The 27,754-nt window shown below is 35.3% G+C and overlaps 1 protein-coding gene across 42 annotated transcripts in view; it reads left to right on the forward strand.

Moving 5' to 3' along the window:
- Positions 1–27,754, forward strand: part of SORBS2 (sorbin and SH3 domain containing 2) — a 312,617-nt gene that overhangs the window by 94,850 nt on the left and 190,013 nt on the right. For 40 of the 42 annotated variants that reach the window (XM_019736082.2, XM_019736078.2, XM_074329799.1 and 37 more), the window contains exon 1: positions 20,087–20,674. The exons of 1 other annotated variant lie outside the window; for it this stretch is intronic. The gene's annotated coding sequence lies outside the window, so the exon portion shown is untranslated. Of the gene's footprint in view, positions 1–20,086; positions 20,675–27,754 lie in introns of those variants that run through there. One more of the 42 variants, XM_019736081.2, reaches the window with a different exon arrangement.

The following is a 27,754-nucleotide window of genomic DNA, read 5'->3' on the forward strand; positions in this document are numbered from 1 at the left end:
AAGGAGAATAGAGGTTTAAGTTTCCAGGTATAAAACAAATAAGTCATGGGGATGTAATGTACAGCATGGGGAATATAGTCAGTAATATTGTGATAGTGTGGTACAGTGTCAGATGGTTACTGGACTTATGGTGATCACGTCTTTAGGTATATAAATGTTGAATAACTATAGTGTACACCTGAAACTAATATAATATTATGTGTTAGCTATATTTTAATTAAAGAATTTATTTGAAAACAAAAGAAAGAAATTGAAGGAGCTTAGCCATCATTTACACTGGAGTCAAGAGATCCTGAGTGACTGTCCTTAGATCACAAAATCAGTTTTAGGCAAAAGTGCATCTACTCACATAATTTCTACTTTATCTCTGTACTTTTAAGCATTAAAATTTAAAAATAAGATTTTTTTCAATGAGTAAGTTGAATATAAGGAGCTTGATTCCTGGGTGTCACTAGAGCTACATTCCCTGGGTTTGAATCGAGGCTCTGCCACTTACTAGTTGTGTGACCTTGGCAAGTTATATAACTCTGAGGCTCAGTGTCCTGGTCTGTAAGATGGAGAAAATTTTATGCCCATCCCATAGTTTCATTGTAAAGATTAAATGAGTGACTTTTGTAAAAACCTTAGTGGTGGGTATATAGTAAGCACTTAATAAATATTGTTTGTAATTATTATTATTTAAACTGCGTTAATAAACTTACAAGACAATTTTATAATATATTTACCTTCACAATCCCTTTTTTTCCCTCTGTATATCACTTGGCCTTTCTATAATGTGACTTTCATCTGCTCTGAGCAGGACCCTGGCATTGTAGGTGCTGTTTCAAAGCAGAAAATAAAGCAAGTGTAGAAGGAGATGCTGAGGATGTAAATGGAGAACTGTATGGGGCCCCGTCATTCACTTAGATTCATTGGGTCAGTATGGATTTTGGCACATTAACTTTCCAACTCCTTTAGTGAAATAAAGGAGCTCTATGATTATGCTTTTTAACAAATGAGACATTAATGTGTGATCCGAGTTCCAGGTAGGCAGCTGTAGCTCCTCACCTGAATCTTTTCATCAGCATCATGCTTAAGACCTGGGTCATCATTTATTCTTGTTTAGTTTCCCCTGAATTAAACTTGTCATAGTAAGAGACCTCAACTCTGGATATGTTAAGAGGCTTCATATTTTCCTTTGAGTTTATAATGGACTGTTTATGGAACTTGTTCAAGGCAACAGGCCGAATTGAGCCTTCAGAAATTCCTCATCAAGTGAAAGCAAGCCTCCTACCTTCAAGGAAGTTTTTTAAAAAATTGAAAGTTGACTCCCACGCCATTATGTTGGTTTTTGGGTGGAAGAGAACTGACCAAAGTGTTTTTCTAGTACTTAGTATTCATTAGCTGAATACTGCTGTCAAATATATATATATATATATATATATATATATATATATATATATATATATAATCTTTTCAAAATTGGCAGAAACACAAAGAACAAAATCCATTCATTTTTATCAACTTTTTGAACAATGCTCATATAAATTTTCTTTTGAATTTTTATTTATGTAAGTGTATCCTAATTTTCTGTTAACAAATTATTTTTCTACTGTAGTCTATTGCTCAAGGGAAAATTCAATGGTTCACCTAACTGTTTCATTCTTTTTTACCAAACAAGTTGATAAAATTATGAATGCCATTCAAATAGAAATATTCTTTTATTTTTCTTGATCGAGCAATATTTTTATGGTCACTTACATGCTTTATTTCATTCCAATTTTTCCACAAAATTATTGAAAATTATTTTTAGAAACACTTTTCAATGTTTTTTTATAAATTCCATGTTAGGTAATTTTGTGACTTATAAACATCCCTACTTTGGAAATGTTTTGAAAAACAGTAGTGTAGGTGCTAGCAATAAAATTATTACTTTTTATTGTGACAAGCCAGATTAAATGTATACCAATATTTCATAATATCCATAATTAAGTCCGTTTTGGCATTCAAATTCATAAGGCCCAACCTTGGAATTATTTTAGATACAAACATTTATATTCACTATTTCAGGAATATAAAGAGTAGCTTTCATTTTAGGATTTAGTAGCCTATATGTAGTAGAATATCTAAATATATACATTTAACATTGATCACATTCTGCCTGATTTGAGAATAATGTGTATATTTTTTCCTCACTTCATGAATGAATCTAAACTTTTTAAGAGCAGGGGTACATAACTTGTTCCTAAGCACATGGTAGAAATGTACACATGCTAAAAGTGCACTATAAAATATATGTGTTTATCTAATCAGGGTCTCATGAATATATATTTTATACTTTGTGTTTGTTTATGGAGCACATATTATAAAAGCTGGTTTATCCATTATTTTGTCATCTGAATATCTATTGACATTTCCAATGTCATTTTTATATTTACATTTATATTATCATTTGATTAATTCTAGAACTATCTGTTGAGCAGACTTACTAAACTCTTGGAGTTTTCAGTCCAATAAGAGAGTTAAATATTATTTATGTGATGCAAAAACATCAAGTGCTTTCTGAATCAAAATTTAAGAATAATTATTTCCATTACAATTATAGTGTTGAATTTTATTACATTTTCACTTTTCATTAATTGCAAGAAAGATTAGTTGAAAATTACTATTAAATATTAATCGAAAATTAAACATCAAAGTTAAATATTAATTGAATTAAATGCCGTGCGTAAATCCTTACAAAAGCCTATGAATTAGATGCTATAATTCCCATTTTACAGATGGAAACATTAAGATTATATTCCACAGTCATACAGTTTTAAACACTGATAATCTTTTTGTATTTCATCTGAATTGTTAATAATATTAATTACTAATACATTCATATTAGTACTGTATTATTCAAAATATTCTTTCTTTTCCAAACCATTTTATTTTAAAAAGTGTGTTTAAGGCATATGTTAATTGTATGGTTTAGGAGTGCTAACTGTTTAACTTATTACATTGGAATGGATTTAATCAGACAAATTCAAAAGCACAGATGCTGCAATAGTACAAGATGACAATCCCAGGAGCAGTGTGCATGATGCTATTTAATTAACTTGACCAGTTTCTGCAATGTTTAAGCTTTGTTGGACTTTCAGGAACAAAGGGGACAGTGACCTCCCCATGAAAAGAATGCTGTGGCTAAGCTGATCAGTTACTTATCAGCCCCACTATTGTAGCTCTGCCAACCAGACATGTTCACGTTAGTTGGACATGACCTGCCATGGGAGTTATACTCGGACAAAGGTGATAAAGATAAAATTATGACTTCATTTTCCATGGATAACTTATCTTTTGTTCTTTCAAATTAGCCATTTTAAGACCTCACATGAGGAAAACATAATTCCAAAACATGTTCCAGCTTGTATAGTAGTACTTTTAATACTTTGCAACAGTTAGATAGGCAAGATATTATAAATATCAAACTTGCTAAACTCTGTTATTATGAGAAGAAAATAATGTTTTCAAAGAGGTAAAGGCAAGTTTCAAAAAATATTAAACCTCAACATTACACTTGAATTGAGACTAATGATTAATGATAGTTTCATTTTGTCAGAAGTGATTCCCGACTGAGATTTTGAAAATGGGTCACAATAATTATAAGATTGACTATACTGATAACCAGAAAACATCAATAATATTGATAATAATTGTCTATCACATCGTGCTATATAAACTTTGCAGGAATTATTTCTTTTGATCTGTAGCCCTGTTAGATGCTATGATTAGTTCCAAGTTAGAGCTGAGGAAATTGAGGTCTAGTTTTACAGTTGTGCTTCCATTCAGCTTTAGTTAGACACACAAGGGATTTGTTTCCCTTTTCTAAGCACCAACAACATGGCAGAGTGTAGTGCAAGGAGCTGAACTTTGGGAGTCAAAAGACCTGTGTTCTAGTCTAGACTCTGAGCTTCCTAAAGACTGTGTCTGGGTTCCCATTCTATGCCCAACACCTATCCTAAACATAATAAATATTTAATAAGCCTTTCTGGAATGATCAAATAAATGAATGAATGGCTGCTAACTCAGTGTATGCTCTTGACCAAAGTTCTTCAAACACTTTGGGCTCCACTTCTTTATTCCTTTTCTATTTCATATCTCCCTTGTCTCCAAAAATGATTTCAGGCTTCATAATAAAACATACAACTGCATTAAGACCTTTAAAGTAAGAATAAAAGGTCAAGAGTAATGTACTTTAAGAATAGAGAAAACCAGACCCCAAATCAAAGACAAGAATGGCTGCCTCACTTGAGCATGGGATTTAGACTGAATGTTGCTGCAGAAATAGAGCATCTGCTTGCAACCACTCCACCTACCAGCTCTTCTGCCACATTTGACCAAAGCAATCTGCTCCTGTAAGGAGTCTTGGAGAAAAGAAGAGAAAAGCCCAAAATATCAGCAATGCTGTCTAATTATTTTTAATCATCAAATCATTCCAGTTCTAGATGATCATGTTAGATCCATTTTACAGCCTACGATTAAAAATCCAAACAGCAGAAAAAACTTGGGTTTAAAAAAAAAAAAGTTTTCTTTCTCTAGTGAAATCTGAAATAATCCTATTGAATGAAGGAATTAGAATAGCTTGAGAAAAATAAAGAAGAGGTCTTAAGGCAGGTTTAAAAGATCAGAAAGAACCGAGTGACAGCCAGCCCTGAGTACCAACATATCAGCACAAAGTAGCTGGGCCCCTCTCCAGCAGAATGGTTACTGGGAACAAGAGAGACCAGGAGAGAAAGAAGAGAAAAATGTCCTGCCATCATCACACAAACTCTGCTGAACTTGATTGCCAACTGCTCTAAGGAGGTTGTTTGTTTTGGGTTCAGACGTAGCAGTTTGATAAGAAAAGAATCTGAGCATAATGGTGAAAAAGGTAAATAATTAACCACGTTACTTGACAAACAGAGGTAATCTGAGAAATCAGGTTTTGCCTCAAAAAAAGAAGTATTAGCACCAACAAGGCTCCTTTCTGATTTTTTCTTTATTCTTTGGATGTCAGCTTCTTTACTTTTACTGCAGAAGCCACTCCCTTTCTTAGGTTGAACCAGGTTATACTTTGGAGATCAAAAGGAGACCTTTTCCAACACACTAAAGATCTGCTCCTATTTCTTTAGCGTTTATGATGATGTTTGTTCAGCTGTTTCCTCCCATAACTGTTTTCTGTTTGCAGACTCAAAAATCAGATATTGGGTGATGCAAAGAGCTATTCAGCAGAAATGTGCTTTATTACCTTACAGTCCTTCATATGTGTTCTGAGTTTCCTGCCTCTACATGGTTATCCTGCAGATTTATTAACTGGGAAATTTCCAATAGCTACTGGCTCATTCTTCAAACTACGGTCTGGGAGCATCTAGATAGCCAACCAGAATGTGAATGTTCTCACTATTTGTCTAAGCACCTTTCAATTTACTACATCTCGGTTAATGATAATAACCCAGGAAATGGAAATAAGAAAAAAATGTGAAGAAGTGATGAAAAGAATACAACTTGACTTGAAAAATTACCAGTATAAATGTATAATCAAATGATATGCAGTTACAATTTTGCTTCTTAAAATTATATCATACAAGGGGTTGGAACCCTTGGGGAAATTATAGCAGAAATTACTGAATTAAAAGATAGAGAGTGCAGGAGTGTTCATTATATTTCCCATACCCTTCTCAGAACAATTCAGTAAAGTCATTTTAACTGAAGATTTAAATCTAAAAATAAAATTATTTACTTTGATCTACTTAGCAATACATCTTTGGTACCACTCAAAAAGTTGGGTGCAGAAATGAGTAAGTATGGATGGTACAGAGCAGATGGATTGAATTAATAATCACTGAAAAAATGTTTTGTGACTTTCCTTATGAAATAGTTTTTCATGGACGTTTTATTCCAGTGCATAAGTACAGGGTAGGTGTTAACATTTTCTAAATAATGAGTATGTGACAGAGCTTGGGAGCAAAACTTAAAGGAAAACTCACTCCTCTACCTTTTGGTAAGTGAGATGTTCAACCTCCCTCAATTTATCCTTCAAAGTTATCTTTGCTTTGTGTGTGTGTGTGTGTGTGTGTGTGTGTGTGTGTGTGTGTGTATGTGTGGGTGTGTTAACATCTTAATAATACTGAAATATGCCTAAACAAAATTGTCATCCACCAAGATCTCAATAGCTGGAATGAGAGACAAAATTAAACTACTCAGATCTATGCAGAGTCCTACCATAGCATTCAAAAAACAAAACAACACAAAAAAAGCCAGCTACATTATTATAAAAGACTAAGAGATGAATGGCTTTAAAACAGAGCTTTAGTTACCAACCACATTACGTTGTTCACAACGTGGAGCTTCGAGTCTAGTATTTTAATATTAGGCCACATAAATAGAGGCCCAGGAACAAGAATGAAAATGGTTGGCCCATCGTTCTTTGCAGGGGTAAGAAAAAACTTGAAGCAATCTTACAGTTTAACAGGGAAAAGATACTCAAAGGATAGGTTTTAAAAATATTACAAACGTGGGACAAGTTTTGGAAACTAAGCACACTTACTTCAAAAAGCACATGTGGAGGATGGATTAGATCTGTCCTGTTGTCCCATAGCAGAGCAGCAGGGCCATTGGTAAAAACTGGGAAAGCAGATTCCACTCACAGAAGATGTGCATGCCAACAGAATAGGCTGGTTGGGAACACAGACAGTGGTCCCTCATCACTGGTCCATCCAGTACAAGCTGGATAGTGTTTGACAGGATTGCAAAGAAGAGCTCAACCACAAGGTAGCACTTAAAGCAACTGACCTGCAAAGCCTCATGCACCTTGAGAATCTATCATGCAATGAAAGAAATGGAAGTTGAAAGGCAGTCAATGGAGACAAGAGATATTTGATATGGAATTGATCTGCTATGTTAACGTGTCTGCTTCTTGGGCTGCATAGGATCTGATCTTGCTATGACTGTGGGTGGACGATAGTTCCATGTCTTTCTAAGATGTTCTTAAGGTTTAGCTATAATTTGGTATTGAGCTACTATCAGGGCAGCTCTATCATTGTTTTTCTTTGTTGTGCTATAGAAGAGAAATGAAATGATTGTGCCCCTTACTGAAGGCCATTTCAAGCCCAGATGATGATGGTGGTGATTCTAGTGGACGCTGCAATCCCTCATATCTCCCCTTCAGGACCAAGGAGCTCACCGACCCATCCCCCAGAAGTGTCTAGTGCTGAGAACTCACAATTGAGTCTCTCTCCAAGAATGTCTTCAACCAAAGCTACCCCTTTCATGTAGCCTGCATGCAATGAGTGGATACAAGGATACAAAGGCCCAGCCCCTTGTCTTCATTTGGGAGAACTTAAAAGTGTTATCTCAGGATCATATCTTCCTGTGTCCTCTTTACCAGAGTTCACCTTCTCTTTTTGTCCAGTTTTCTCTGTCTCACTCCATTACAGATATTATAACTAAGGATACTCCCCAATACACCTCCTTCAGTAAATTCCTTTTTTTATCATGTTTCAAGAGAACTACCCTAAGATCATAGTGAAAATGATGATGATGATGACAGGGATGGGAGGATGAGGGTTAGTGGTAGCAGTGAAGAAGGAAAACAAACTGCATTTCATTTGCATTGTCCTTTATACCAGCAAGTGAAAAAAACTCATTTGATCCTCATAATAACTTGTGAGGGGGCAAGGGCCCAAATGACTTCCAATGCATAAATCAAGGATCTGAGAAACATGAAATCAGTGGTTTGCTCATGATCACATAATTAGGGATAAATTTTACAGTAAATGTTGTCTTCTGGTTCTCATTTTATTATTATTTCACCTAATAACAGTACCTGGCACTTCATAGAATTCAGAAAAGTACTTGTTGGATAAATTAGTGTGATTTTATTGGTGCTATTTCCTTCCTTTTCCCCCACTGTGTAAACCGGGGGAGGGGGGAAGGAAAAATAATATATCAATGCTCCTGCTTTTGCACAATAATTATAATTTCAAATATTCTGAATTATTTTTCAATGAATGTGCTTATACTCACCAACTGACAAGACCAACTTCTTTTGTTTGGAAAATATGATTTATGTGTGAATAATTTACAGGGCAAAGATAAACAAAATATTCAAAAGAAAGTTGTCCATTACATGCTGACACCCGGCTGTGGTCCTGGATTGATGTTTACCAAGGACTGGTGTTACCTGAGTAACAGATATTAACGGTCCATGAGGGCACATACCTCAGCTTGGTGAGTGTACCTGATGGGTCACTCTGAGTAAAAGTATTTCCAGCAAGTCCTAAATGTAAGAAAAACTTTGCAGAAACCTCCCTCTACCCAGTTCTGAAGAGCATATGTGCGCTAAGAAATGTTTACTTCATAAATGCATTGATGTGGTAAATGAATTTAAAAGAATTTGAGTCCACTTTGGTGAGGTGTCACTAATTCAAATATTGCTGACTACAATGTTTCTCCTTTACTTTGATTTTGCTTGAATGAGGTTCTTGTTTGGCTTGTTAGCTATGGACTGTAACCTTTCAGGATAGCTTGTTTAATTAACTGCAGAAAGACTTCCTGTGGTGACTGGGATGCCACACTTTGTAGGTGTTTTAGATGAAGATATTCTGTAGTAGAGAGAGGAAATCTTAAGTGAGCTAGATCATTGCACTGAGAGAAAATCAAAACCATTATTCTTCTTTCTTCACAGTAGACTTAGCCCCAGTCTAAAGAACAGCTGGAAGCACAAATTGTTTCATTCCTTTCAGGAGCAACTCTGTAGCTTGATTTTCAAGTGATGACTGTTGCTAGTAAAATAATCTAGCATCTGAATTCTGATAAGGCTTTCTCCCTTTCCACAGTCCTATGAAAAATGTAACACTTCATTCTAAGATGCAGAAACTATAATAGATTGGTCAAAATGATTTATCCAAGATAAATGGCAAATAAAATAAAATAAGCACTGGAAACATCATCATTCCTTTATAGTTCACTTTCAGTAATCTGATCCAAACAGAGCCAGTAGGACTCTCAACATTTACAGGCAATTAAAACAATGCTTAAATAAGAAATTTTGTATAGGAGAAAGATCATGTGATTCTCTGACCTTGGAAATCATGATTTTTTTCAAAGGCTAATTTCTCATCTGTTAAATCAACATAATTCCTACTTGGCAGGTGTATTATGGTATAATAGTTATAAAACTTGTAGTACTTGGCACATGGTGACCTGCTACATAAACTACATTTACTATGTAATAGTAATACTGTGTTTTGAAATCCTAAATGATTTTCAATACAGTAAGAGATAGAACAAAATGAACAAATTAAAAAACAAAAACATGTTCTCTATGTACCTAAGACTTTGCTGCAGTTTTAAGCACCTTCGAAAGTTGCACCAAGTGCTTTATATTACTGGTGGCCTGAAGCCGCTAAAAGTGTTTGATCTATAACCAGAGAATGGTGTAACATCACAAGAGCCTGAATTAAGAAGCAATGCCTGCCCATTTGGAGACACAATGACATCATATATGTTTCCTCTCTGAAACTGATGGGTGAAGAGAACACGGAAGCCCACTGGTGGATCTCAGAAACCATGCGTGGGCATCAGACTGCCTACTGCCCATATGGGGGAAGGACACACATTTGAAGGAAGAGTATGGGTTTAGAGAATGTTGCTTTGGAAGATTCTTCTCAGCAAAGAAGTCAATCGTGAAGAAAATTGGTAGGGTCTTTTCAATATATCAAATATATCCTACTTTGTTGTTGCTTCAACTTTATTGTGATAGATTCAGTCTAAATCCAGTTGAGTAAACTTATAGTCAATTCAGTAAAGGGGAAAAAAAAATCCAAGTAAACAGTTGGTTTGTAGATTTCTACCAATTTCCTGGGAATTCACTCATTCATGAACTCAGTTTGCTAAGGTTGTCCATGCTTTTGTTCTTTACAGACACAACTGTGAATAGAGAGCAACACATTTTTTCTCAAAAAGAATGATAATTATGACACCATAACTTCTATGACTGAATTGTGTCCTCAGACGGATACATTGAAGTCCTAAGCCCCAGAAACTGTGACTGTGACCTTATTTGAAAATAAGGCCTTTGAAGATGTAGTCAAGATGAGGTCGTAATAGATCACACATTCTAATCCTTATAAGAAAAAAGAAATGAGGACACAGACACATAGAGGAAAGATGGTTATGTGAAGATGGAGGCAAACATTGGAATTATACTGCTACAAACCACAGAGCACCAAGAATTTCCAGCAACTTCCAGAACCTAGGAAGAGGCAAGGAAGGATCCTTCCTAGGGCCTTCCGAGAGAGCATGGCTCTGTCGCCATCTTGATTTCAGACTTTCTAGCCTCCAGAACTCTGAGACAGTGTATTTCTGTTGCTCAAAGCCACCCAGCTTGTGGCACTTTGTTACAGCATTCTTAGTAAATGAATATAATAACCCCTCTGATGTGAAAAATGAGACCCATAAAGGTTAAACAAATTGCCCAGCATCCCCTAACTAATAAGAGTTACTCCTTATCTCACAAATGGTAAGGCTGTAGACTGTTCAGTTTAAGGTTATTTCTCTTCAATAGCTGAACATATTTGTGAGAGCCAATCTACCAAATTCTCTACTTGGCCTTTACATCAAACCACAGACAAAACATTCATTCTGACTCATTCATTTAAAAACCTCCAATCCATAAATAGATGACCTTGAAAAAGTTCAACTAAAACACTGTACATGCCTCTATTCATTCTGCTTTTCTCTCTTCTGACTATAATTTATGACTAACACCTTTTTTTCCAGGGCCATGTGTACTGAGTAAGTCTCATAAAACAGGTCCCCACCTTCTCATTGAAAATACCTCTATATTCATTAAGGCTTCCCCTGGAGAACATATCAGTAAAACTCAAATCTTTCTTTGACTTTTTCATAGTCAGTTTACTATTACCACTTTAAATAATTGTTTTCTTATAGAAAATATGTCAGTTCATTGGAGAATATACAATGTAAATTCATACATAACCCAATCACTTAGTAAACATGGTTAATGTTTAGTGTAAAGCCTTACTGCATTTTTTAAAGGACTATGTATTCAAAATTTTACTTGCAAAAATGGAATTGTGCTACCACACATTTTTATAGGTTTATTGTTGTCACTGTTTATTTAAATATAGTATGAACACCTTTTATGCCACAGATAGGAAAATTCTAGATTAAAAAAGTCAAATAGGATCTTTATTCCTGAGCTTTCTCAGAGCTTTCAGAATGCTCAAGTACACTGTGGGACATGGGTTGCAGGGTTTCCTTATATATGGAATAATATATATATGTATAATAATAAAATATATAGATATACAATAATAATAATAAAATATATATATATACACATATATATACATTTTTTTCTTAATTTATGGTGCCCTTTTTGAATAGCCACTCATCAAACACGTTTAGAAAATATCATTCTACATAATTACTTTTAAACACTGAGTGTTTCCCATGGTGTGGAGGTACCGTAATCAGTTCCCTATTGTAGAAATCGTTATCTTTAATGTATTCCTTGCATACTTTGTAAAATTCCGATCTGCTTTCTGAAAGAAAATATCATGCTTCAATGATTCCAAGGTGCACATTTCCTGCAATTTCACATCACAGGAAGTGATCTGTTTCTCAGCCAGGCAGCAGTTGTTACACCTGTGTCCTGCATGTGCATCCAAATGCACTGGATGCAAGAAAATACTGAAAACAGAAATGGCACAAAGAATACAGAAGCCAAGTCTTGTTGAAATGGAGCATGGCCTGGTCCTATATTTTTCACATTTTTCTAAGTGACACTGGTACGTGCCAAACTTTGAAGACTACTAGATAAATGATGATGTTGGGCAGAAGCGACTGGGGGATGAATACCAATGACCCTGAATCTAAATGCCATTCAGAAGAGATGTACACCTTCACTTCTTTTTCTTTCTTCCTTTTGTATGCACAGAGTGACAGATGATGAATTTTAAATAAACACACTTAAAAGAGCTCTTCCAACAATAATACAAATTCTAACTTAGAATGTTGTGTAACCATTTCTTGGGCAAGTTTTTTTTTTCTTTTTAGTGGAACATAAAATATTGGTATGTCTTGTGATTTATGGATCTTTCGTTTTGTTGGCACCTCTTTTGGCACCTAATATAATACCTTACATAAACAAGGTATTCAACAAATGACAGATAATCTTGAGAAATAAAAACAAGCAAAACATAAAGCCCTATGAAAATATAGTGCCATTGAAATATATATTGCCTAGTTGATGTGTCCCAGAGCTTTCTTCCTAAAATACAAATATGGTCACATCTTTTTTCTTTGCAAAACCCTATGGCGGTTTCCCATTTCCTGAAAGATAAAGTCCAAAGTCCTTAAAACTCAGAACAAGGTATTTCGTCATATGCCACACATTTACCTTTCCAGTCTATTCACTCTCACACCTGCCCCAGCCTCTGCTTCAGGTACATTTGACTTCTTGGGTTCCTCAAACTTCAAATTTGCTTCCTTGTCTCTGTGCTGTCACACATGTTGATTACTCAGCCTGGAAATCCTGTCCCTGATTTACTGGACAGGTGGAACCGCTCCTCATCCTTTTGGCCAAGCTCGTGAAGCTCAGGGACTAGACATTTTTCTCCTATTGTTCCCTGAGTATAATTGTACTAAAGAGCAAATCACATTGTAACATAACTACTTATTCACTTGTACTTTCCCCCACATACAATGTGAGCTTTAGCTTCGTCACCTGACACCGGATGAGGTTCTTGGCAGGTTATACAGGGCAAAGGAATGTTTGTTGGATTGAATTGAGGGACGGCCATGAAGGAAGATACAATTCAACTGTGACTTCCCCAGCCTGCTCATTCATTCATTTGTTCATTCATCATATCTGTATCTGCATGCCAGGTGCTATGCAAAATCAAGTGAAAATGGAACAGAAATGATTCCCGCTCTTGTGAAGTTTCTAATCCAGCAGAACAGACAGAGCTTAAATGAGTAAGTGGACAAGTAAATATAACCACACAGTGTCTACAGTCTGTCTGTAACTGAGCAGCCCATGGCCCTATTGGTGTCACTTTCAAAGTCCAGCTGTAGAAACCTTGAAGAAGAAGGTGACTGGTTCCTGAAAGGGCCACTCTGACATGAGTCACAACTGATGACCCCAGCTGACATCTGGCAGTCAGCTTATAGCCTACCCACTATCATTCTCCACTTATTCCTCAATAAGAGAACACTGATTTATCTGGGGCCGCAATGTGCCCAGCTGCAAATTGGCATTTTCAAGCCTCACTTGTAACTAGGAATGGATGATGTGATATTAACAGAAGTGCTGGGTGAGAATTGTGGAAAAGCTCTTTACAAGGGCCAACTCATAATGTTATATGTCAATTATATCTCAATTTTTTAAAAAAGAGGCCAGCTGAAATGGAAAATGTCACCCTTTGCCCCCCTACCCTTCTTCTTGCCTGGAACATGGACGCAATGGCTGGAGTACAAATAACCATTCTGTACTATGAGGATGCCTTGAGCATAGAAGACATTTTCTAAAGATGGCAGAAGAGAGAGAAGAAGGAGCTGGGGCAAATTTTCTACTACTCTTGAACTCCTTGTCTCTCACTTGTCTTATTTAAGCACTGTGATTTGGGTTTTCTTATATATGCAGCTAATCCTAGTCCTAACAGGTATTGTGATAAGACTGTATCTCCTATCTTAACAAAAACTGAACAATAACTAGAGGATGTTTTGTTGTTGTTGTTTGTAAATTGTTGAGTTTTAATCCTTTTTATAAACTATCATATTTGAGCCTCATAAAAATCCTGTTAGGAAATCAGGGGATATATTCATTTCACCCGATTTATGAAAGAAAATCCACCAAGCCTCTTCACATATCTTAGACTTGGCTCATGTTATTCCCTTAGTCAATATACTTTTTTTCTATGTCTTTTCCTCATCAAGTTTTCCATATCCTTCAAGATACAGTTTGGGCACCAGTTCTTAGAAGAGTTGTCTTTACCATCCTCAGACCTATAGTAAAGTCGGTTGTAAAATGGTTTTTTTTTTACTGCTAATTTAAACCCACAAGAACTGTTTACAAAGTTAATATCCTTTCTTTGGTGTAGAAAATATCCAAAAGTAGAACATTCTCTCTGGTTATCAGTTCAAGGTAACTAGCCAGCAATTAAGACCTCTGAGTCTTACTTTTGGAAGCATAGAAAATGAATTCTGATTTCCATAGACCTGGTAAAATAGTTACCATTCTGGATTATCGTCCTAATGTGCTAAAATGGAGCTCCCATCCAGTATTCCTCAAGGGCACATAGTTTATTTTCCCTAGCTGTGTATGCTGTCACTGGTAGGTCTTTAAGTGAGTATCTACTATGTCCAGTGTATTTATATTTTTGGTTTTCCAACCTTTTTTTTTTCTCATTTGATATCAGACAATTAGATTCTAAAGCATGTACCAAATCATGTTATTTAGACCTCATTATACTATTGGTTCATTTTGATGAATAAATCTCACTGATCTAACCAGATGTCCTTCCTTCTAAAGAGCAATGGTGGGTCTCTCTAATTTTCCTTTCTCTCAGACTCGTGCATTTGAGGGCTTTGGCATTTGCATCTTCAGAGTTTACAGAGGCTGCCAAGTTTCACCTGTGTCTCGTAATTTGTTGCAGTGGCTCAGGTGAAACCAGCTACATTTGTTTTAAACTGCTTCTTGCCAGGTGTTGTTTGCCGAGGCTGATGTGTTTCGTTACTAATTCAATAATGCGGTGACCGCAGAACCCAAAGGTTTTTCTGTGCAGTCGGGCATTTGTGGCACAGCACCTGGAGGCAATTGACGTCACCCTTTCCATAGGAAACAGTGGTAAGTGGGAAAGGTCACTGGAGATACACTCTGTTAGTTTGGTCAGAATGCCTCTCAGAGAACAAAGCGTGGTTCCCCATAGGAGAGCGAAAGCAACCAACCTCCTCTTTCCAGGTTGCTTTTTAAGCTTATCATTATGAAGTATAAACAATCAAATTCCTTGGAGGCAAGTGCAGCTTTTTTCTACATTGCTCACAGACTCTCACACTGTGGGCTTAATAAAAGCCCAGTGTGCTTTTCTTAAACAGAGGGCAAGCAAGATGTATTTGTGTTCGGGGTTACCAGGGCTGGGTGCAGGGGGTGGGGTGGACGGTTGATGTAGGTTAGTTTTTTCTTTTGTTATTGGCTAATAGTACAGTTTGCCCACACCTGGTACTGACAAACATTGGTGCACATTTTTAAATAAAGTTGTTCTTGTAAGCTACTGCAATTGTAGGCATTTACAAGCCCAGAGTTTGATAAACCTGAAATATTTAGAACAATGCTGTTATTATTAGCCAGTCAAGACCAAGATCTCTGGGTCAGTCCTGGCCAAATCTTCTTCCTGTACCTCCCGCCACTTTTCCCCTATTCCCCTTAATCTAGAGAGGATACAGAACTTCTAATGGGTGCTGGTAACTATTAATGGCATTGTTTTCTATGGCTTGCATATGGTATTTTTGTGTTAACAGGTTGCACTTTGTTCAGTTTCTACAAACAGTTTTATGTTGCTGACATTTCTAGTTATCATTTGCCCGCTGGTAAGGATTTGTTCTTCTTTAATCATTTTCTCATTTTTAATTAATTCAATAGGTGGATTTCCATACAGACTTCACTCGGCTAGATTTGTTTTGGTTTCAGGTACCTCTGATTTATCAAGGTCATTCTAGATACTTACCAAGGTCAGATTTCCTCAGAGGATATGAAGGCCTTCAGTTAATAGCTGTGGGTCAGTCTGTATCCCGCCATCTATTAATATACTTCTGAAAGGATGGAATCTTAGAAATACATCCAATTTGCTGAGACACTCAGTCCTCTTTCTAATTCAGTCCAACTTAGTTGTCACACTTCCCATCTTGGTCCCATTTAACAGCACATTGTTCACGTCATTGCGAGCATAACTAATTAGTATGGGTTGAGGACCAACCTCTGGTGTGTTCTATTTGTTATTAGGAATTAGAAAATTCAATCTACTCTTTATAACAGTCTGTGCTACCCCATTAAACAAATAGTGCTCAAATTCTATCCTCTAAGTGGTACAAGGGCTTCTTTGTTACACGAGGGACCAGATCCCTGGGTAGATTGTCACCCCGCTGTGGAAGCTGGAGGGAAAGGTGTGACTGCAGGAGAACAGGCTTCAGTCAACAATGATCTTGTTGAATTTTTACAGCAGGGAAGGAACCAGATTAAGAAGGATTTCAACATGGGAACCAAGGAATAACTGGCTTAATATCAGGATACAGGGAAGTAGTAAGTGTAGGGAAACACTAACTTTTTTCAAGAAAGTGCAAAATGTTTCCAATAATCTTTATCAAAGTAGTCTCTTAATAGTATTAGTAATAATAACAATAATAAGCACCTTCATTCATCCATAACTTACCAACTTTAGTTTTAACTTTGATAAACAGGCCCTTATCAAGTAGTCTTACCAGGAATCTGTGTTTGTTGTGAACACTGTATTTTATTTTTAGTTTATTTCCTGCTTTTAATTTTTCATTTTGAACACAAAAAAACTTCAAACTTACAAAAAAGTGGAAAGAATAGTAAAATGAACTGAAATATCCTTCCCTCAAGATGCAACAGGTATTAGTATTTTGTCACATTTGTGTTAGACCTTGATAGATAGATAGATAAATAGATAGATAGATAGATAGATAGATAGATAGATAGATAGATATTGTAATAAGAGCTAAATTCTACCACACACACACAAAATAATTATGTTATTATGCCTTTTTTTTTCTGTTGAACCATTTGACACTTAGACACATTTCCTAAGAACAAGGACATATACTTTTAACACCACAAGATAATTATCAAATTATGGAAATTTAAAATGCAAACAACACTGTTATATACCATATAACCCTTTAAATCTACCAATTATCTCAATACTGTACCTCATAGCATCTTTTTCCTGACCCATATCCAATCCAGGATCACACATTATATTCAGTGTGTCTCTTTAGTCTCCTTTCATCAGCATTAGTTCCTCAGCCTTTCTTTTCCTTCCACGCTAGTTGTTATTTTAAATATAAAAGTAATATTCATTTGACAAGGCACTTTTGCTAACTTTTTTGGTGATGTGATTATATGACCTTAGATTATGGTTTAGAAAATCATTCTTCATATTATGGCAGTAGTATATACTTTTCATCCTGAAAAAAATTTCTCTATGGCAATATTCACCACAGTCTGCATAATAAAAACCCAAACAATTAGCAGTGTGAATTATTGGTTTCTCTTTATATGTCAATGGATGTTTTATTAAATTTAATCATGTAACACATTGTAATTTTTAAATATATAAAAAGTTTGAAAATACTTTTTTCATGACCATTTTGTTTAAAATTCTGCATTAAGACAACAACCTCAATAGAGAAAACAAGCAAAAAGCTGCAAACAGGAAATTTATAGAAGCAATAACTCCAAAAGACCCTTGAACATGAAGAGATCTTCAATTTCTCCAGTAATTAGAGAAATGTAAATTAAGGCAATAATGAGTAATTACTTTGTACCTATTGTATTGGCAAAAATTTGAAAACATATGATGCCAAGTGTCCCCACCATAGCTGACTGGACCAAGGATGGGAACCTGACATAGGGCAGTCCAGGGACAGAGCTGCTGGTACCTTATGAAGTATTTCATGTAGCTCAGAAAGATGAGCTGAAAAAAAAAATCATATTTGTTTCTTGGGAATCTGTATTTAACAATTTTTTAAAAAATAATTAACGAGTTAGGAGATTGAATAAGACACGAGGTAGAACAGAGCCAGAGGGCCGCAGTGACAATGATGGACCATTGCATCCAGAATTATGGGGTGGCGTAGGCTAGGTGGAGAAGCCACAGAGCCACAGATCATATCACAGAGTGACATGTAGCGATTAACAGAGGTGCCATCGGAGCAAAGCAATTAGTCTCAGTTCTTGCCAGCTCCCCAGTTCCTAGTCCTGTGCAGCTTGGGTGTTTTCCAGTTCTCTTTTTTTCAGAGAGCGGCAGTTGGGGGTATAGTGGGGCAAGAAGATACAAGATAAAAGAAGAAAGAAAACCTTCAAAATTCCAAAGGAAAGTGACTTCAAAGATTCTTACACCTAGCCAACCAATCACGCATGAGGGTAGAATATAGACATTTTCAGACATACAATGAAAAGAAAAGGCACTTGAAAACACAAAATGAGCTTGGGGTGTTTCTTGATAACTGTTTTAACATGTCAACATTTAATCAAAATCATTTAAATTCTTCTGAAGTTATAATGTTGACAAATATGTGATATTGAGAAGGTGCGTTAAAACATAGACTTCACACTATCCAGTCATTCAGCACCTTTTCAGACAGTGTTTTTAGTCCTCATTTAAAATGTACTAGAAATTGGAATATTCCAAGCATGGAAGAACAATGAGACGTGGATCAGGTTGGCTTTCCAGGAGTTGACAGCGCAGGATGGGAGTCAGACAAGAAAAGAAAGCTGCTAATACGTCAACAGTGCATGAGAAGCACTGTAATAGTAGAGCTAGATCCCAGGTACAGTGGGAACACGGAGGAGACCACTGCATACTCCACTTGTGAGCGTCTGTACTGAGGTGGTCGGTCCATTTGAGCAAGTTGTTGAAAGATACAATCAGAGGCAGATTGGGATGCAGGTAAAAAGTTGCCCGGGGGATGGGTTTTGGTGGAGAAGCTTTTAGGTAGCAGGAATTTCTTACTTCCAAGGAAAGGAAGTAAGAAATAGGAGGTAATTCAAGATTGCTGAAATGTGGGAAGTGAAGAATAAATGATGAGGCTGAAGGCAAGTTCAGGAGTAGCAATCTCAAAATAACTAAAGGGAAGGTAAGTTAAATGAGAACAGGCAAGCGGGCTTAAAATAATATGAAGTGGTGAGGAGTGTACCAAGCAGAAGGGCCCTTTTCCAGCAGATATGCCAGCCCTGAGCTGGCTGGAACCTACCAAATGGGCATCTGGTTGGAAAGGGAAGGGAAAAGGGATTGTTATGCCAACATGGTAAGGAAATGCAATACTTACAAAATACTAAATCAATGACTTCTAGCGAATGAAGCCTCTATGTTGACAAGTCCAAAGTGTTAACACAACTTTCAAACAGCTTGCTAGAAACAATAATAAATGGACACTGTCTTGGAAATATGTCAAAAAGAATATTACTGGTGACACAGTATTAAAGAAAACACTAGGGAAAGTGTAAATGCTTAATGGTGTTAATCGTGGGAAATTCCCTGAAAAGGTGAATATTTAAGGAAGGTGGAATGTGATCCATCTTACTGAGGAAGTAAAACTGTTCCTGCCTAGAAAGTAATGTTTAAATCAAAAAATTTTTTATTTGGTTTGGATTTTTTTAAGTATTTTTAAATTGCAAATAAATTATAAATGAGCTAAAGAATCATTTTCTGAAATAGGAAACAAAAAGAACTTTTAAAATTCTATTTTAAATTGTGTAATACAAAAAAAGTATTAAAATAATTAGATAAATGAAATCCAGAGGTAACATCTTATTAAAATATCCCATCTAATTTGGTTATTTTGACCACATATAATGAATCATAGTGCTTTGTTTCCATTAAGTGGCTACAAAATTATCACTTAAAACAAAAAGTATAACTGCCTACATTTGCCAATCTCCTATAGGCTTATTCTACATGAAGGCAGAAACTTTTCTGACAATGATTCTAATTATTGTCTCTACAGTGGTTTGCATGTTGTTAACCTGGATAGACCCAAATCTATCTATTGAGAAGGGCTTCCCTGTCTTGATTTCTCGTGTAGCACTGGTTCGTGTAGCATAACTTCCTCTTGAAAGCTGAAAACTCAGCACTCACTGGTATTATTGGTGAAATATTTAGAAAGATAACAGAAGCTACCCTCCTCACAAAGTGATGAGTTTGATGAAAAGAAATTATCAAGCTGTGTCCATGCGCTGCACATGACCAGCCATGCTTGCTGTCTACAGGCTGTCTGTTGGTTGTTGCTATGACTACGAAAAGCCAGTGGAACCCAATGAGCTGTCTGCAGCCGTGCTGAGAGGACCAGCCATTTTACTTATGGAAAACAGTGTAGCATATTCTGCTGAGCTTTACCCTGGAAGAAGCATTTTTTAAAATTTATTCAAAGAGGAGAGGAGGGATGGGCCTGTTAGCTTACAACTATTACAGCCAAGTGTGCTTGCAAGCTGCCATTTGGACAGGCTGTTGACTGCTGTTCCTATTAGCTGATTTGAGAAAGTGGAATGCAGGGCGATAATGCTGCATATCTGCTGCTATCAGACAGCAGAAAGGTTTTGTCTTGGGAAGGCAAAGCTTCCCTGCAATATTACCTCAGCAGCTCTCTAGCTTCTTACCTTGAAAACTAGTGACCCAAAAAAGAGGGTGTTACCGTCTGCAAACACGGGTCCTGTGCATGGCTGTTGCATATGAGCAGCCGGTCTGAAGAAGCAGGTGTGTGCTCGGATGGGCACTGGACTGTAACCCAGGCGGACGCTCTCAGGTTTACCTGCTTCCTGTTAACAGATTGTTGGCTCAGAGAGCATCTGCCTGCACGCTGAGGCCGTGGCTGAGAAGGAGGTCCCTGTGTATCCCCATGACTGACAGAGGTAAGCTTTTTTTTTTGCCTTTTTTAAAACACAACATAACAATAACTCAGAGCAAAACTTGACCTAACACATTTATATTTGTTGTGTTACCTAATTTACCAAGGAAGTACACAGCCACACAAACACACACACACACACACACACACACACACACACACACTTCCACAAAACAGTGTCCAATACATAGAGTTGTTTCAGTGAGTTTAGGTTCTAGAAATCCTATTATTTAAAAAGAATTACTAATATTCCTTGGGGTTTAATGTAAATATTTACTGTTTTAACAAACCATGATGGTCTGTCATTGTGGATCTTCTTCATTACCAACAAGCTTCCTCCTTTACGAACAATGGATTCTTTTATTAACTGCACTTTGACGTATAGTAAAAGAAATACATGGAAAATCAGTGGCTTGAAAATTATGAAGCACTTATTTTTAAGCCTCATAATTGATGTACTGTAATGCTTCACACACCAATGTATATATTTAAACTAAGGAATTCCGTTCCCTATGTAGATCATAATAGCCAGTGGATTTTGCACTTGCTTCTTCTGAGCTCAGAGTCTGGGTGTGCAGTTTGATTGAGTGTGGGTAGTTGTGAAGCAAAACATGTAGGTATTAGAAGCAGCTCACACATCCTTTCTGAGTATCATGCACGCCATGCTAACCCAGAGCACAACACACCCATTGTACTCTCCCGGCTCGGACTCCAACGAAAGAAAGGAAGTGAAATCTCCACAGTGAATTCAAGCACAGCTACAGTATGTGGTGGTAAAAACTTCTCTTATTGCACAATTTTTCTCACAAGCAGATAGGTTTCAGAGATAGAGAGTGAAACCAAAAACAATATACACCTCTTACAAATGCAGTATACTAATATTTGCAGCGGATGTTTGCTGGCAGTTGCTACGTGATAATAGGACAAACTTTGAACTGCAATAGGAATTGCCCCTTAGTGAGTATTTCTTTGATTTATAGTCTCTCAGGAACAAAGCAGTTACTGTGGATTGAAATTGGTCAGTCAAATCGAAATCCTTGGTTAGGAAATGACCAAATAATGATGAAAGGCTATTTCGGCAGCATTTCAGCTTTACCTAAATCAATTCTACAGTTGGTCCACCAGAAACATCAGATCACTTACATTGCTACAGAAAATATTTAAGGAAAAATATTTTGTTGAAAACGTTGAATAAAAACCTCCACTAAAGGTTGAATCTACCAGGAAATATAAAATACATAGTAAATGGCAAATCCCAGGTTTACTTCTAGGATATATATTTCTATTTGTCACCTTTTCTCAAAATATGAGTGACACGGGAGTCACCTTTTAAGTTTAATTGTAATACAGTTTTCATTGCTACATACGAGCATGTATCACAGTTTCACAGATATAGCAATATGCCCTCAGATAAGAGAATTATATAGCATAGGGAGAATATTTTTCAAAACTTCTGTTCTAAATGCCACCAATATTCAAGACATAAAAATGCAGACCAAGTAATCTCAGTCTAGAGAATCATATCCAAACGTTTAATGATGAGAACAAATAGGAAAATGTCTATTTATGTGTGAGAGACAGTGTATGGGATAACATGGTAAAGGGAAAGCATTGTAATTCACTTGTGTTTCACTTTCCAAAAAACAGCTAAATGAACAGACCTAGTTTTGAGTCAACTTTTATAAATAAAAATATCAGCCAAGGAAATAATTCTGTTATAGCAAAATGACAGGTAATAAAAGTCTCCAATTTAATTCCCGTCAGAGCTTTACACTGCAAAAGGAGTTCTCAGAATTAACACAAGGCAGGGACCTGCAGCAAGAAACCGATTTTGTATTGGTTTTTCTTGGGGGAGTTTTAGAAGAACAGAGTGAGGAAATACCTAAGGCTCACCTGCCTACCATGTCCTGTTGCCTTTGTATTAGGACCATGTGCGACAGGAGCCTTAGCCCAGGAGAGACACACAAACTTTATACCTGTGTTATTTTTTCTACATTAATAACCTTTTCAGGTGATATGCTGTGAAAGTTTAGCATTTTAAGTCCACTTGTGCACCACACATCAACATAGTTATTAATTTAACAACTTTGAGACTCAGATGCAGAAATATAACCCCTAAAGTTCAAGACTTTGCACCTTGGCTTTTCTTTATTTATATACCCTTATTTTCTGCCATTTTTTAACTTACCTACTAGCAATATCAAATACTATGTAATTTCCCAAACGCACTATACCAAACTTCTGCAAAGCCTCCTTATAGATTTTTTTTTCTCTAACTCTCCCCCAGTAGCCACCTGTCACACATGCTTCACAATCCATCTACGTAGTATGTCTCCCCAGACAATTCCTCACCTTCCTCTTTGGCTACATCTGCATCTTATGTCTATAGTTCTGTCCACTGCACCATATTACATTTGTCTCTGCTCACAGGCTTCCAGAGATTTATTGATCTCTATGCGTAATAGAACTTGGCGTTCAGACATTTTACTGGTAACCTCGGACTTCACTATTTTCTTACTAGTTACTGTAAATATAAGCTTGGTCTTGAAATAGAAGTCCTATTATCTATACTGCCTTTTATCAGAGAAACTGGAAACATTTAAAAACAGCAATGAGGCTTACATTTTCCTGATTTGAAAATATGGCTTCAGGGACACAATTTAATACAAATTATAAATGTCCAATAATATATCAGAATCATCAGAGGGAAAAGTTTGCAACAAATCAGTTTTAAATAAAATAGCTCGAAAGCTTTAGTATCTAGAAGGAGCTCTTTTTCTATTTACTAGTATAAAATTTGCAAGGGAAAATAAGTATAATAAGTATCCTTATTAGAAATTTGTTCTGAAATCAGACCATTTACAATTAATGTTGAATTAATGATAATTAATAGCTGATTATAACAGTACTAATGGAATTCTTTTTCATGCTGAGGGGAGAAGAAGGTAGAGCTCATGAACTGGAAAGAAACCAATAATTGAAATAATGTCTACAATCATAGAATTTCTTTTAATTTTCCTAAATAAACCTGAAAGGTTACTGGCAATCACTAGTTACATTATACTTCCCTATAGCTTGAGTTCCTGCTAATAACTCTTGATACAGACATACTTTTGGTTACAGAGACTTCCCACCATTTTTCCGTGTTAGATGGCATGATTATTAATTTTTTAAATATGCCTTAATTTTTATAACCTTTTTTTGGAAAAATTGCCACAATGTTGTAATCAGAAATAAGAATGGATCAGGCATTTTATTAAGAAGTAATACATATATAATCCTCTGTCTCTGAGATATTCATGTTGAAAGCAAGAGTTGTAATTAATATTATATGATCTTTTTATACATAAAATAACAAAGATTAGGAAGTTTAAAATATCCAAATGTTTGGAATTATAAAGCAAAATATTTAGGAAATCACTTAAATTCATATTTCTAGACATTTTCACATTATATTCCAGCATTTAATTGTATAATAAAAATAAGATAAATAGCAACTCTTAATTATCATGCTGTCTCTTAAAGGTTTATTTTGGCTATCTTTCAGGTGATTTTAATGTCTAGCATGCTAATTAAATAATAGCTCAAGTTGAAATTGGTTCTATACATCTTAAAGACTAATCATGTTTAATCAGTTATTTTAAATTGTATATAGTGATTAGATTTAGAGAAACATGACTTTATAGTATTTCTGCATCATTTTAAATATTTTATATTTTAAGTAAGTTGAAATATTTTAAAGGCCTTAATTACATGTAACTATGTTTGATATTCAAATGAAATGAGTGCGCTCTTGTTGTTTTATAATGAAGTATAGTAATATACAATTGTATTAGATAGTTTCCTAAAAGTTTCTCAAACTAATAATTTAATAATGAATATGTTCCTTAAATTCTAAACTGTCACTGTAAAAATTATAGGAGATTTTCAAAATATCTTTATCTGCATCATATCTGCAAAAAGTTAAGACATATACACTTAGTTATAAGGAAACACGTAACTACTGAGTTCTAAATAGTGTCGGATCAGAACTCTCATTCCAGCTTAAGCTCAGTTAAGATGACCTTATTTGAATACATGACACAGAATCATCAAAGGCAGGTTTTTATGTTGAGTTTTGGCAGCATGACATAGCTACACAGAACTATATTATACTTTATTATCTCCTAGTCTGCAAAGTAGAAATGTACTATTTTACCAAGTAGGAATTTTAGCCAAAAAAACAGTGAAGCATAGGTCCGGCATTAACTGCACCTTTAAAAAGCATTATTTGAGAAAAAAGTCTAGAAAGCTTTCACTTTTCCTGAATTTAACCAAAGGTCTTCAAAATTTTTTTTTCTATCTCAAAGAAAACCCCAAAATCTAGCAATAGTCTCATTACATTTCATAATTTATTTTTATATCCATGTTATAATATAAGGAAATTTTATTTTTAATACAAAACATTATTTAAAAATTCCAGTGATATTTGGGTATTTTATTTGTACTGTTGCCTATTTTCTTTAATTTTTTAACTTAACCTAGGTATTCGATTCTTTTTTTTCAATAGTTTTCTCAATAGTTGGTGTAAATTGCATATCAAACATATTTTCTGATAATGAATGCTATCCTCTGCTTTGAGTAGGAAAGTTAGTCCAATCAATATAGAAATAATTCTTATTTTCAGGTTTTTTCCTAGTAAAATTTTTCAGGAATAGATGAACGTGAGAGGCAGCGTAAAACCTCTGAGTTTCCAAACCTTCTGATGTTCTATTCAATCCAACATCCTTTAGAGACTAATGTGGTTTTAAGGATCAGCCATAAGGAATCCAAAAGCTACAGCAAAAATAGGCTTCTAACCAAGAGCTGCACCACTTGTAAAAATCCTCTGAGAGTATAATCAGGGATAGGCATAAAGCACGTTTTTTTAAATGCACAGAAAAAAATATGCAAATGAGACATTCTAAGAGACCATTAGCCATGTTGGAGAAAATGCATTAGTATAAATATTTGTTCTGTCCTCCTCTAAAACACTGAAGGCCCTACATCTACTTCTAGTCAGGGGTAGGTGGCTTCTTCAGAGATATTTGGTCCCCTATGAAGGTGACCATGTGTAGAGACAGCAGCCCAATTGATAAAAAGAATGATGCTTAGGCTTCTGATTGTGGAGAACCATCCACCACTATTGACAAATCAGGTACTTCTGCTTCTTTGAATAGTGCTAATGTCAGATCTGAAAGCCTCATAAGATCTTCCTACACTTTACACTATTAACCAAAAAAGTTTAAGAAAGTTACTCTTGGCTGCTTAAAAGTGAGCTATTTTGTAGATTATCGAGATGCCTTCACACCTAATGGTTTGAAATCTCTGTACTAAAGTTAACAAAGGAAAAGAGATTAGATAATAACTTCAGCTATTCTTGCGCTAACGTTGTCATCTGGGGAACAGTTTGAGCACTTTCTGAAATAGGTACACTTAATCTGCCCCATATATTATTGCAGTATAGTAAATACTGTATTATATCCTGAGGGGATAAATAACTTTTAAAAGAACCTGTCTCTCAATATCTAGATTTGGACATTTACATAACATAGCATTACTAGTAGTGAAGATTTAAACTTTATAACCACTTAGTTGTTCTGGAACAGTGTGAATAGACTTGTGTTTGTTATACCTGGAGTACAGGCTTGAATCAGTTTTTAAAAAGGAAGTTCATGAGGGTGGCAAGGGTAAGAGGACAGGAAAAGTTACCGATTGCTTGAGCAGAAAGTAACAGGGAAAACTCAGCTTACTTTAGAATAGCATCTGGAATACTGTAGGCACTCAGCAAACAAATCAATATACCAGGGATGCCAAAAAAATGAACACAAGTGGACACTTTGGTCAACGTTGTTCAAGCAGTAGTTCATAATCAGAAGTGTCTGAACACAGATGGTAACCACTTTGAGCACCTCCTGTAATTGCAGAAGTCAAACGTGACTTGTATTCTATTCATCTTTTGTTATCAGTATATATTGAGTGTTACAATTTTAATATAGTTTTCCTTTCTTAAAATGTGTATACATTTTTTTTTATTTTTTTATTTTTTTAGTCGGTATCTGTTGAATGAATAAGTGGCTCTCAGCAACCAGTTCTTCCACTGGCATTGTGCTAATGTTAACAAATTGACTAGAAGATAAAGCTTGAATGTGGAGAGAAAAATGATAATTTACAAGTTTTTCTGACTTTTTTGAAATTATAAAACAGAGAAGAAAAAAGGGAGCAAAATTTTAGAAACTGTTATTTTAAAAATAAAATACAGTCTTCTTGGTGAGAAACACTGTATTTTAATAATGATATAAAACACGAATATAGCCTGAAGCTTAGATAAAGCTCAAATGTAACACGTCATTTAATGAATAATTCAAAAACCAAGAAAATTTGATTTTTACTGTTAACTTTCTTAAAACTTTGGGTTACAGTCACATTCATCAAGCAATGGCAATATGATCAATACTAAAGAGTTAATTTAAAAGAAAAATAAGAATAAGACAGAAAAGTTTAAACCTAGATTTACAAAATTTAAGATTTTTTTAAAAGTCTTTAGAATATAGTTTAACAGCGAATTCAGGATAGAATTCAGGATAGAAAAAGGTAGATTTTCAATTTAAATACTGAAAGAGCAGGAAAACCTTACATAGTCAATCAAAATATCTGATTGATTAAACTCAATAAAACAATAAAAACCTAAATAATTAGAGTTCAATAAACTGCAGGAAAAAATTATTCAATTTCTTCAATCCAAAAGATATTGATAATAACAAATTATGTAGAGTTTACTCTTTCTAGCTACTATCCCAAAAGCTTTACATATATTAACTTTTAATAAAGGATCTAGGAAATCACAAAACTTTTAAGGATATTTTAACTGGAATTTTCCAGAAGTATTACATGTGATCTTAAATTATTTCCAAGGGAGATTAATAAACATCACATTTAGTTGCTCCTTCTTAGATGCTCTCATTTTAATAAAGTTTTTTCAATGTGTCTAATCTTTCCATATGAAGATGAACTCCATGATAGAGCAATAGTGTTTTATTTCTGTTTTTACCCTTATCATCTTGTC

Source organism: Rhinolophus sinicus, linkage group LG04 (genome assembly GCF_036562045.2).
Source record: "Rhinolophus sinicus isolate RSC01 linkage group LG04, ASM3656204v1, whole genome shotgun sequence".
In the NCBI taxonomy this organism is placed as follows: domain Eukaryota; kingdom Metazoa; phylum Chordata; class Mammalia; order Chiroptera; family Rhinolophidae; genus Rhinolophus; species Rhinolophus sinicus.